Source organism: Phasianus colchicus, chromosome 14 (assembly GCF_987193195.1).
Source record: "Phasianus colchicus chromosome 14, bPhaCol1.hap1.1, whole genome shotgun sequence".
Classification (NCBI taxonomy): Eukaryota; Metazoa; Chordata; class Aves; order Galliformes; family Phasianidae; genus Phasianus; species Phasianus colchicus.
Window position 1 is genome coordinate 5,392,619 of NC_143449.1, and position 11,965 is coordinate 5,404,583.

The following is an 11,965-nucleotide window of genomic DNA, read 5'->3' on the forward strand; positions in this document are numbered from 1 at the left end:
CTCTGCCTCACGTGCAGGCTTATATATCCTAATCAATCAGGCTGATTTTAATTAATCCTAATTGTCCTATTAAGGTTCCTGGTTAACAACAACACAGCAAAAAGGATTCCCTATGCAGCCTAATTGACTTAATCAGCTCCTTAATAATCTTTCTTCAGGCCCTTAAAATGAACTAACCTCTAGTTCATTTTAATAAGCATATTGAAGAGGAAGATAAAGCTAACTTCTTGATTGTAGTAGTCAGACTCCATCATGACAATAAAGAACGTGGTAGGAAACAGGTCAGGTTCTATAAAAAGCAGAAGACTATACTGGAGAAAATTGGTCCCATTTTTCTAAGCACATAAAAGCAATGGAGAGAGTTTAAAAAATTCCAGCTGCATTTTCTCAAAAGAAAATCTGGATTTGTAATCTTAAACTACAGTTGCCCTTGATGATGCATCTTCAGTCTTATTGAAAATACTTTAAGTATCAATATAGTCATTATCAATATAGTCGTGAGTTAAAAAACCCTAAAAATCAAAAGATCCCAAGTTGAAAAATAGCAAGCGACTCTTAGAAAATTTTTCAGTGCTGAACTTCTGTCAGTTTATACATTTAAGCTGGGTAGGCATTTACAGGTTGGGGGGAACAGAAAGCAAGCACGTGATTTGGTTCTGACAATTTGTATCCTACTTTGCAAGAACAAAAAAAATTCTCAAATTTTCAATGCTTTTGTGCATGCTGAAGTCACATCAGCTTTCAAAAATTCTAGTTCATCATTCATCTCCATTACTGTTATTTCTGGAGCAGTTGATGTACACCTGACATTGTACAGACGATAGACAGGAAAGTTTCCTGACCTCAGAAGTTTGTAAACAAGAGCTTAGGTCAAGATTTTTATCTATTTATTTAACAACCACTAAGTGTTGAAAAATGCAGATGAATCTCAGCAGGATTTCCAGAATTGCCTGCTTTTCTTTTTTTTTTTCTTTGAAGTATTTTTGAACTTTTAATAAAGCTTTCTAAGGAGCAGACATGTGAAATACATGCCTCCACTAGCTGTATGCTGCATGTAGTACATGCAAGTGAGACTTGATGTTCTCTCATTATTTCATTGAATATAACAAGGTGAACACAGGTTTAGTAAATGTGAATCAAAAAGAAGTTCTTAGTCCAAGGAACTGTGGCACAAAGTTTTGCTTCTGACTCCAGGAAGCATTTATCCATGTAAGTAATCATTAGTTCCCCAAGGACTTGCGCATTGCCTGTAATAAGCCAAAGTAATGAAAGGTCAATTGCAAAAACAATGTAGTATTTTCTTTTTGCCTTCTAATGTATTTAATATTTTAAATTCGATTCACTAGATTTGTCTGCAATAAATTCTGCATTATTAGTGAGGAAAAAAAGGAAAACCAAAACCACAACAAAATCCCTGTTTCAGTTATTTGCCAAAACAACAAGATTACTTTGGTCTTTCAGAAGAGAAATCACATTTTATTTCTGTCAACAATCAGGTTACAAGGTTTACTTTCTCAATAAAACCAACATAATAGAAAACAGAACAGAAATGCAGAATGCAATCCATTCTAGCAGAATGCAGTGGGCCATTCCAACTGGTGCCCACAGACAGCACGGCATGCAGACTGTACATTAGTGTTCCTCTTGTGACACCGGTGTATCTTCAGAGGATCTATGTTTGTTACACCTGAAATTAAGGTTAATTCATTAGCCCCTAAGGCAACACCCCATGGGTGCTTTCTGAACCTATCTCCTTACACCTCATAACCACTCATGACATTTTGACTGAACAAATTGCTCAAGTCTTTATATTTGCATAAATGCTAGCGCCCTGAACTAGCTACAGCTGCTTAACACTAACCTCACCCTGGGAATAGCTACCCTACTATATTTTTTACTCCAACAGACAAAGCTACAGTAAAGGATCAGGTGAAAATTCAAATATTAGTCTGATGTTTTTGAGAAAAATATTTGGGAAAAACCATTACTATTTAAGCACTTTTTAAGTATTTAATCTTTCAAGCTTGGTTTGATAATTGAAAGTGATATGACAGAATAATTCCCCTTTAAAGGGAGCAAAATAAGACAATGAATTTAGACTTCTAATATGCATACATATTATCCAGTGCTGATTAAAATCAAGTCTTTTGGATGCGGTCACAGACAATTTGCACATGCAACCCTTCTAATGGTTTTCAAAAGTTGAGATCTCTCTCATTTAATTAGGAAAATGACAGTAATCAAAATAGAATCCAGAAACGTGAAGATGGTTTAAAAAGAAACCCTTGATTCTCTAGTTTTTCAGGACTTACTTAATGGAACTAATACACTTCCAGGTTCAGGATGAATTTCAGCATCTTACTGTACATTAATAGCCAAAGAAATTACCATTAAGTTGCCACTGAAATGAAGCTCTGTAAATGTGCTACCATTCTTCCATTCAATAAAGGTCAAGCTGTTAGTTGACTGTCATTAGGCACAGTCTCTTGACTGCTTAAAGGTTATATAAATATTAAACTTTATGAAGTCACCTAGGAAGCTTTCTTTTCAAATATCTTTCTACATTATTTTTATCTTCATCCAGAAACAATTATACAACATACAAGAGGGTGAGGTGCTTTTCTTTTGAAACAAGCACCTGCTTTCCATAAGTAACAGCTTTTACCATGATCCCGTTAACCAAATAAAAGGATAAAAAAAATCTTAACTGAAGGAGTTGATTCACATGCTTATTAAAAACAAAAACAAACAAAAAATCCTCTGACTTTATTCATTTATCCAGACTCTGAGAAGCATGGCTTTCATTATTAAGTTACAATAGATCAAGATTTACACTCACACTAATGTTGTCCTCATTTCCATTTATATTAAACTGGTATTTGGTGTTTTTCTTTTAGAGGAGGCACATGAATGAGCAGAAACTTGCCCAATCTCTGTTTGTTCAGCTTGTTACTTGCACAATAGCAAATTCAATCTCGTTAAGAGGCTTATTCTTCCACTGTAGAACTTACTTGAATTGCAAGAAAGTTTGAATCTGCATAGGCCGCGTATTTATGTGAAAGAAAAAAAGAAATTAGGAAACGGGAGCTTTGATTTGCACTAATAAATTGCATATAACAGGTTCATTCCTAATATCCTTTGCCCATTTTATTACAAAGCTAGGACAAATGCCTTCACTTGACAACAGCAAATGAAGTTCCTCTGACAACAGTATGGGAATAACATCAAAATTAATCTCCTCTCCCACCTCCAATTGCTAGTGCAATTCCTATCCTGAATATCTGTCCTTGCCTAATGATCAGAAAAGGAAGGAGAAGCCTACACTCCTGACACGATGCTGCCCCAAGCAATTAACAGAGAGGCTATTAATTGATCCATAACTGCTCACCTGATTTCTAATCTTCGCCTGACTACTCACTTGCTCTCTACAGCCTTCAGCAAGCTGCTGGTTTGGTTTTGTCTGTTTTTTTGTGGTTTTTCTTTTTTTCTTCTTCTTTTTTTTTTTTCCCAACCTCCCAGTTTGCAAAATGAGTGAAACAAAGTAGAGCTCTCATACACATATAGGTAGTCTCATTTCTGCGCCTGAATTTTCAGTAATATTACTGAACATAGTTGCAGGAGTAAAACACAAGTAAGGCATCTCGTAAATGACACTGATCTTTAACTGTGATGCAGAGGGAAGCAAGCCTGCTTGTTTGTTCTACTACCCTCTGTAACATGAAAATTAATATTCTTCAGTGCTGCTCACACATATGTGACTAATGATGATACATTATTATTGAATGGCTCAGATTACTTTTTTTTTTTTAAACCAACTCCTTAATACCTTTTTTGTTCAAGATTCTGGTTGCTTCTCTATCTTCTATGGGTCTTGGCTGAAAGCATTAAGTCCATTTATCATTTTCCTATCAACTGTGTCTTATTCCTGCAAGTAAGAAATCTCTTGAATTCCTTCCTGTTTTGAACCATTTTATTATCAGTTATTTGCACCCAAATTTGCTTTTCTAATACTTAGATAAAATCCTTAAAAACCCCTCCCACAAGAAATGGAAATAGAGAGTGATAGGTTTTTGTTTAGAAAAGTGGTATTTTTCAAAAGTACAGATAAGAAAAGACTGGTTTGCCAAAATGAGGACGATTGCAACCACGTAGTGCTGACTTTTTAATAACAATAAGCTTTTAAATTATGGTTGTTCTTCTCTCAGTAAAGGGGATGTACATTATCTATAACCATCCAATAAGTTATTTGGTAAGTCCAGAGAAGTAATTTTCTGGTTAAATAAGGAGTATTTAGACAGGCCTAGTAAGGCTAGAAATGAGTTATTTTAAGCTAGAGCAAAAGTAAATTCTTCTCTGTGCCCAGGAGCACTATTGAGGATTGGAGTGCTACATCATTAATTTCTGTGAATAAAGTATGTTTTCTGTATTTCTCTGAAGAAGTTTCATAAAGATTCAGGGGTCATTAACATAGAAAGTTGCCTTTCCCTTTTAGAAAGCTGGCACTTTGAAACTTGCTTTTTTGGAAATGATCATCTGAAGATAGATATGATCAAGAGTAAAAATGAAGACAATTGCTTAATCATTAGTTTTATGTTGTGGGCAACTCAGCAGAGCAATGAAGTTTTCTCTTGTTCTCTTACACAAACATTCCAATATATATTCACAAGAACTACAGTTCATTAACAGTACTATCAAATTGCCAAGTCCCACCAGCTCAGATCTCTGCAGTTTAACTGTTTATAATGAAGTTGAACAAATGGGTGAGAACATCCAACTGAAGCCCTGAGCTAAGAAGCGCTGCAGAGAACGTTTGCATTCTAGCTTGGAATTCACTTGTGAGTTAAGTATCATCCTATGGTTGCTTCCCTCAGTGCTGAGTTTCAGAAAGCATGAGGACCACTAGCTTAAACACATTCTGCATCTATCGCTCCGCCACCTTCCCCAAGACATCCCCAAGGAACAGGGAGAAAATCATATAGTAAAGAAAAGAGATGGATCAGCCGTCAAGAAGCTTAGCAATACACTGGAAAGGCTCTTTCCAGCAAACAGTGAGATAGTACTGATAGGTGGTTTTTTTATATAATTAGATTTATAAAAATTCATGAATAAAAATGAAATTATGATACCTTCGAATTAACTTTCTTTCCTGAAGTTTTTGACAACAGAGGGGAATAGAACATTTTTGAGCTTAAGGGCAGGAGGGAAAGTACCTTTCTGGAGTAAAACAAGAAGGTAGAGACATAGTAGAGCCTGTTTTCACTAACAGAAAATTAGACCACAATTATTAGGCACAATTACTGTTAAACTACAACAGGTAAAAATTAATTTTCCAGAGAACTTAAACCAACCCTGATACCTTTGAATTTGAAACAATTTCCATCGTTCCTACAGCAGCTCTCTCTTACCTGTGAGACCTGCTGGTGAACCTGGGATCTCTACAGAGCCACGCAGATGACGTTACCTAGGACATCAACGATGGGTTTTGATTTTAGATCTCCCAGTTGCCTCCACTTAACAAATTGCAGTTCATCCTAAGAAGCAGTCTCAATGACACAAGAGTATTATCTTAACAGTTGCAACTATGCCAGAAGAGTATCTCACTAGCTACCACCACTAACAGCCTTCCAACCTACATGGGCAGCCAAAAACCAATGTGAAAGAAAATCCCTGAACCACTTGTAATGGGGATCCTGGCTCATCAGTACCAGCTGCTTTGCTTAACAGCTCTGCCTGGCTTAGGCTACATTACTTGCTAATGTAAGCACAGCCGAAGCAATTAACTTCTGGATACTAAAGCAAGACACAGGTTTTGTGGTTTAGCAATCATTACTAATTGTGCTGCCCACATTCAAGTAGTCTGGGAAGAGCTACATGCTCAGCTTTCCCCAAAGAGAGAGGAAATGTTCATAACAAAAACGTCAGGGTTATTCAGGAATAAAGAATGTTTCTCACAGCAGTAGAGCTTCTGAGTTATAGCAGTTCAGTTACTTTTATTGAATTTTATCTCTACTCTTTACAGCTTTTCAAGATTTTGCCTTTATCTCTTCTCTTCTAATACTTGGGTATTTCAGACAGAGAATTTACAAAATCCAAGACATAGAATGGACAATTACCAGACTGCTGAACCCTCAGCCAAGCTCAGTAATCTGCATTTATTAGGTCCTGAGCACAAAACACTACCAGGAAACTAGATGATGGCATTTACTAAAAGAAAACGTATTGTAAAATCAGATCTATGCCACATCTAATACAGTTTAATTATAGTTATCTACACGGAATGGGATATTTTTGTCTCAATTAGACAAAAAAGGAATTAAGTTTCAGAAATCCCTGAGCAACAGAATTCAAAAATATCCCTTAATTTTTTTATGTTGTTCTACATTGTAAGCTTTGTATTGGAGAGTTAGATACAGGTTTTTATATCCCTTACTCTGATCTTCATTCTAGAGCTCTGTCTTGATCTTCACAAAAGAGTAACGTTATCTTACTGGTAGTGTTGGTGGTCTGCATCTGGTTGATCAAGCTGTTAATGTTTAGGAATGGTTTATCAATGAAACACTCTGCCATGATGCAGTATGTACAAGATCTGTATAGAGTACTGCTTCCAATATACTACAGGGTAAGCACATAACCAGATACTTCTAGAACTACACCATTATCTTAAAGGATGAAACCTTTACACCAACATTGAGAGTGATGCAGACAGCGAACATTTCTGTCTTGCAGAGGAGATCTCAGTAGAAATATGCTGATAGGAAGAATTGAAACAGAAGTACAAAACACACTGTAGGTGCACTAAGTTTCTGTGTAATCACTCCTAGTACCTAAAAGGAAGTTCTTGTATGAAATAACTAATGAACTTCAGACGTTTCCACACAGCAAGTTAACGTGGACGGTTTATGCACTGTAAGTTCAACATCTCTTATTAATCCCAATTACAAACAAACTCTAATTAAATGCTTCTGTTGTAGTTACTTTGTACAAAGAGGTAGCTGGCACATTGGAACAGGTGTAGAAATTACTATTAATTCATATTTGTCATCTCTTAAAAATATTTGGATCGTGTTTGCTCGGTTCACAGCAGGAGGAATTTTATTCTTAAAACAGCTACACAGTTCAGTAAAAATGTGAAAGCTTATCTCACTGCTTGATTGCTTGTTTTAACTTGCCTAACATGAAAGTTGAATTGATTCTTTAACTAGAATTTTTGTTAGCATAAGTGCCCAAAGTGAACCCAGCTCAGGCACACACAGTGCTGTTGTCCCTGCTGTGGGATTATCACAATTAAAAACTAGCAGCTACTTCTTTCCTGATTGAAGCACGCAACCAGATCTTAACTATATGCAGGGAGTAGTAAAAAGTTACCAGTTTTAAAGGCAATTTATCTCCTGAAAGCAAAGTTAATAACTTTTTCCTACTAAATTTTCAAAGCATAACTGTAATGGAAGAATATTACACTTGCTATTGTAACATTCTTGATTAAAAGAGAACTGCTGCAGTCAGTGATTTGCAGTGATTTATTTGGTGATATGGAGAATTTAAAACTTTTAAAACTCATGTAGTGTACTGCAGGTGACATATGATGGAATATTACTGTAGAACTACAGCTCCCAGAAGGTTTACTCCATATATTTTTCTGTTTTCCTATATTGTAACCAGAGGTCTGATTTACTTTATTTTCTGAGCAAAACAGGTATGTTTTGTACTCAAGGAAAAATGAAGAACTACTGAGCCCAATCACTATGATTCTCATCGTTTAATTCATCTTCTATGATGCAAGCCACATTGGAATGAAGTATATTAAGGAAACTTAACAATAGCTCCTTCTATTCCTACTCCTTTACCAAGTGGTTTTTTGTTGTTGTTGTTTTCTTTGTAGATAGCTTCAACAGACAGTCTGGAATATCTTCCTGTGCTATAGAATTATAGATGCCCACCTGAAAGGCTTACCTGCAAAAAGAGACTGACATGGAAAAAAAAAAATCTTACCCAGTAATACTGTATATTAGTTTTGCTACTATTTAAAATATCTATTCTTCTGACAAAATACACTTTTAGTGTATGTCATTTAAATGGAGCTTAACTGAAAAAGTAAAGATTTCGGAGATCACTTGAGAACAGTAAGTTGACATAAAAATTATAAAGAATTTATGACAAGCAAAGATTTATTAATAGTTATATCAGATTGTAAAAGCTAAAGCTGAGCTAGAAAAGATGTCTGGATTTCTTAATTGCTCATAGTACTCTTGTACACTTGCAGTTTAATGTCCTAGTTTTCTATTTTGCCTATTACCACATGACTTCACTGTAACATCTTGTCCAAAAGCCATAGGAAAGATTAAAAAGAAGAGAAAAAACAGAAAAAACTTCTGAACTACCTCCACAACTTCTCAGTTCAATTGGTTTTCCTTAGTTTCTGCTGTACCACTGAATTAATTATTATTAAGTATGCTTAAATGCTTTTGCTAAAAGCTAAGTCACAGTATTTCTGTATCTTCATTTTTTTGGTATAACAATGAAGAGCTTCACAGCTGTGGAACGCAACAGAGCTTAGGAGCAAATAGCATCCTCAAAGAGAACAAAGCCAGGAGGAAAGCACAGGAGTTTTACCATCACAGATACATACCACACATTGCACACTTCAGTACCTAAAGCGACTACAGATTTAAAGACTGTAACTACATAAACTAGAGGTTACTAGCAAAGAAACATTCATGAAAAAGTTTCTTCCTCATCAAATCACCCTCTGTCAAAGCTGACCACTTGAACCCCTTCAGTATCAAGGCTGACCATCTGATCTACAGCTCTACTCAGGAGGATCTTAAACATTTCCTGCTTAAATTTCAGTGAACTGCAAGAGAGGAATCCTGTAATATCTTCTAGGAAAAGACTACAATGCATATAACATGAATATCAGGCAACGAGAAGGATACATCAGGAAACAAATGAAAATGAAGAAGCAATAAGTTAGAAGACAAGGGACCTCTGTTGCTGCTGTTAACAGCCAATTTGCTAAAACCTTCTGCACACAGTAAAAGCAGAAATCTATCTGCAGCACAGAAAATAAATAGGAACAATTTTTATTTCCCTCATCTCATAAATAGCTCCACATATATATGAGCTATAGTTTTCTCCTGCTTACGTATTTTGAGATCAACTTTTTATTCACCACTGTAATCCTCATTCTAACAATCATTTTGAATTACTGTTTTGTAGTCAAGCCTAATCATAGGATACCAACTTCTTTCATTCTATGAAAACTGAAGCAAAGAGGACTCATACAGTTCTGTTAGTACACTCAGTGAGGAAGACAACAGCACAACCACAGTGTTCTTTATACAGAGCTAACACTGCAAATTTCTACATTACCAGCAAGCTGAAAACAGGTGTATTCCTTAGCTATGAAGTACACATTATAGCTTTTCAATTTATTTCCACCAGATGGCAGGTGAAAGTTTGATTTTCATACGCAAAATTCTTACAGCAAATTATATTGACAATACAGTTCCTGTAAGTGGCATCTTGATGCATTTTCAGTGTTTGAGGTACATTTTTAACTTTGATTCACTCTGTCTTTGTTTCAGCTGGGACACAGTTGATTTTCTTCATAGCATCTGGTATAAACGCTACCTTTCAGCTTTAGGAGAAAAACAGCATTGATAACATGCCAATGTTTAGGTGATGCTCAGTGGGGCTGTACAGAACCAAAGATGATCTGGTTTCTCAGCATCTCATACTGCCCTGCCAGTGAGGGGGCCAAGAGGGCACAGGGAGCTTGGGGGGAGGGGGACAGAACCAGGACAGCAGACCTAAACTGGCCAAAGGGACATTCCGTCCCATATGATATCATGTGACAAAATAGTAAAACTGAGGGAGTTGGTGGGGGAGGCTGGCACTGCTTGTGAACTGGCTGGGCATCGGTCAGAGGGCGATGAGCAAGTGCTTTGTGCATCACTTGTTTTGTGTACATACATAATTTATAATTATTATCATTACTGTTATTTCTCTCTCTTCCTTTTCTGTCTTAGTAAGTAGTTTTTATCTCAGCCTAGAAGTTCTCCTCCTTTTTTTTTTTACTCTCCCTCATTGCACTGGAAGGCACTAGCACGAGCAAAAGACTGTGTGGTGCTCAGCTGCTGCCAGGTTAAAATACAACAGGTTAAAACCAAGCTTCTCAGGAACCCTAAACAACACAAGTACCTTTGGACGTGTGAAATAATGTGTGTTATTCCCATAGCAGCTCTCTGCCCTTACCTCTCTTTGAGACCTGCTGGCAGACCAAGGGCCTCTGCAGAGCTGCACTAATGATATCAGCCAGGACGTGAACAGGAGCATTAAAGAAAATAAATAATTTTGATATTCTATTCCACTAATTTTTGGAGGACGTGTTTTTTGATACTTCAAAATTTGAACTGATAGTAAAGTTCTGTTACAACTCAAAAACTGCAAGTCAAAACTTTCTGACCCTCATTTAATTCCTTTCTTCAACAAAATCAGTAGCACCCGATACACACTATATAAAGGTCACCCTTTCAGTTGGAGCCTGAACAGAATTAGGAAGTGTGATTAAGCCCCTACGTAATAGGCATTGGTTTCTACATTTATTTATTTTTTCCATAAAACAAGGCAACCATAGCTTTCCTCATTGTTACTGCTTCTGTTTACTGACAATGGATTATAGTAGGCCAGATTCTTTAGGGAAAAAAAAAAAAAAGAAGAAGAACAAAAGAAAAATCCAATTCACCCTTATGTATATATATGTGCACTTACACACCTAGAATTACAACAGTAAACATGCCTATAACAGAGACCTCAATCTCCGATTATGAGCAGACAGAAGTAGGAACATCAAATGGCACAATGAAGCAGAGACCAAATTAGGAAATATTTAAGTGAACATGTGTACAATCAATAGGTATACAGAGGCTAGGTTTAGTAAGATTATCACAGTGGAACGATAATCAAAATAAATGGAAACACTCACCAATGTTAAAGGCCCACAGTAAACTCTCCAGGAAGAAATCCTTCCTCACTGGCAGTCAGACCTTACATGGGATCTAGGAGAGGTGCAGCCAGGCTCCACCCCTTCTGGTAGCAAGGTGAATTGCCTTCACCTGTGCTCCCGTGGCTGACTCATTGCTCAATCAGAGGTTCAGGCTGTGATCAACAGTTCCCATACAACATGTGTGTCACCAGCTGGTGAACTGATCCCAACTTTTGGTGCCAGTTTCCAAACTTAAGTTGGTCCAAAATATCTCAGTGCCATTCCTTACTAACACTGACTGAGAGAAGCACACCAAACTTTTCCATCTAAATTGGTTCCACACAGACTGGCATTCAAGACTCAATCCTTACTATCAGAGCTTGGATGCAGGTCAGTGCATGACCAAGAGGTGAGATGAAGCCTAGTGACAGCTTTGCTCTGCTTACACAATAGGATTTTCCACAGAGACGGACATTTCTATGCATTTCTATCTTTGGGAAAAGGAGGACAAAACAAACTTCTGTCCGATAGCTGCTTAGCTTAATGCACAGTAATCAGATGCTCAGATGAAGCAGTGTTGAAGAGAGTAAAAAAAAAGAATGCATGCAGCATAATACAGTTCATCATCTGTATGTACTTAAAATGTGGGGGAGAAATGTTTTTGAAATAGTAACAAATACCTGCCCAAACATTCATCTTTGATGCTATCCTCTCTCCTGCTTCTGTCCACGTTCATAAGCTATCCCATAAGATAGCTTAAAATTTAGGACACCTGTTTCACAGAGTCTAAAGATGTCTATCCAATTATCCCCTTTGCCAGACATCACAAGCAGCTGCCTATCTCACATTTGGTCAAATAGCTGAAAAAAACACAAAACAGCAATTGTAACACAGCAAAAAAGCAGCAACAATTGTAACACTGGAGGTGCGTATCTCATTTACCAATGTAAGGAATCCCCTAGTACTGTATCAGTGATATCC

General features: G+C 36.7%; 1 long non-coding RNA gene across 1 annotated transcript; it reads right to left on the reverse strand.

Moving 5' to 3' along the window:
- Positions 1–1,460: 1,460 nt before the first annotated feature.
- Positions 1,461–11,045, reverse strand: LOC116234919 (uncharacterized). Its single transcript, XR_004168231.2, has 3 exons — positions 10,985–11,045; positions 5,406–5,461; positions 1,461–1,687 (listed from the first exon to the last, which is right to left on the reverse strand). It is a non-coding gene; the product is annotated as an uncharacterized LOC116234919 (long non-coding RNA).
- Positions 11,046–11,965: the final 920 nt, after the last annotated feature.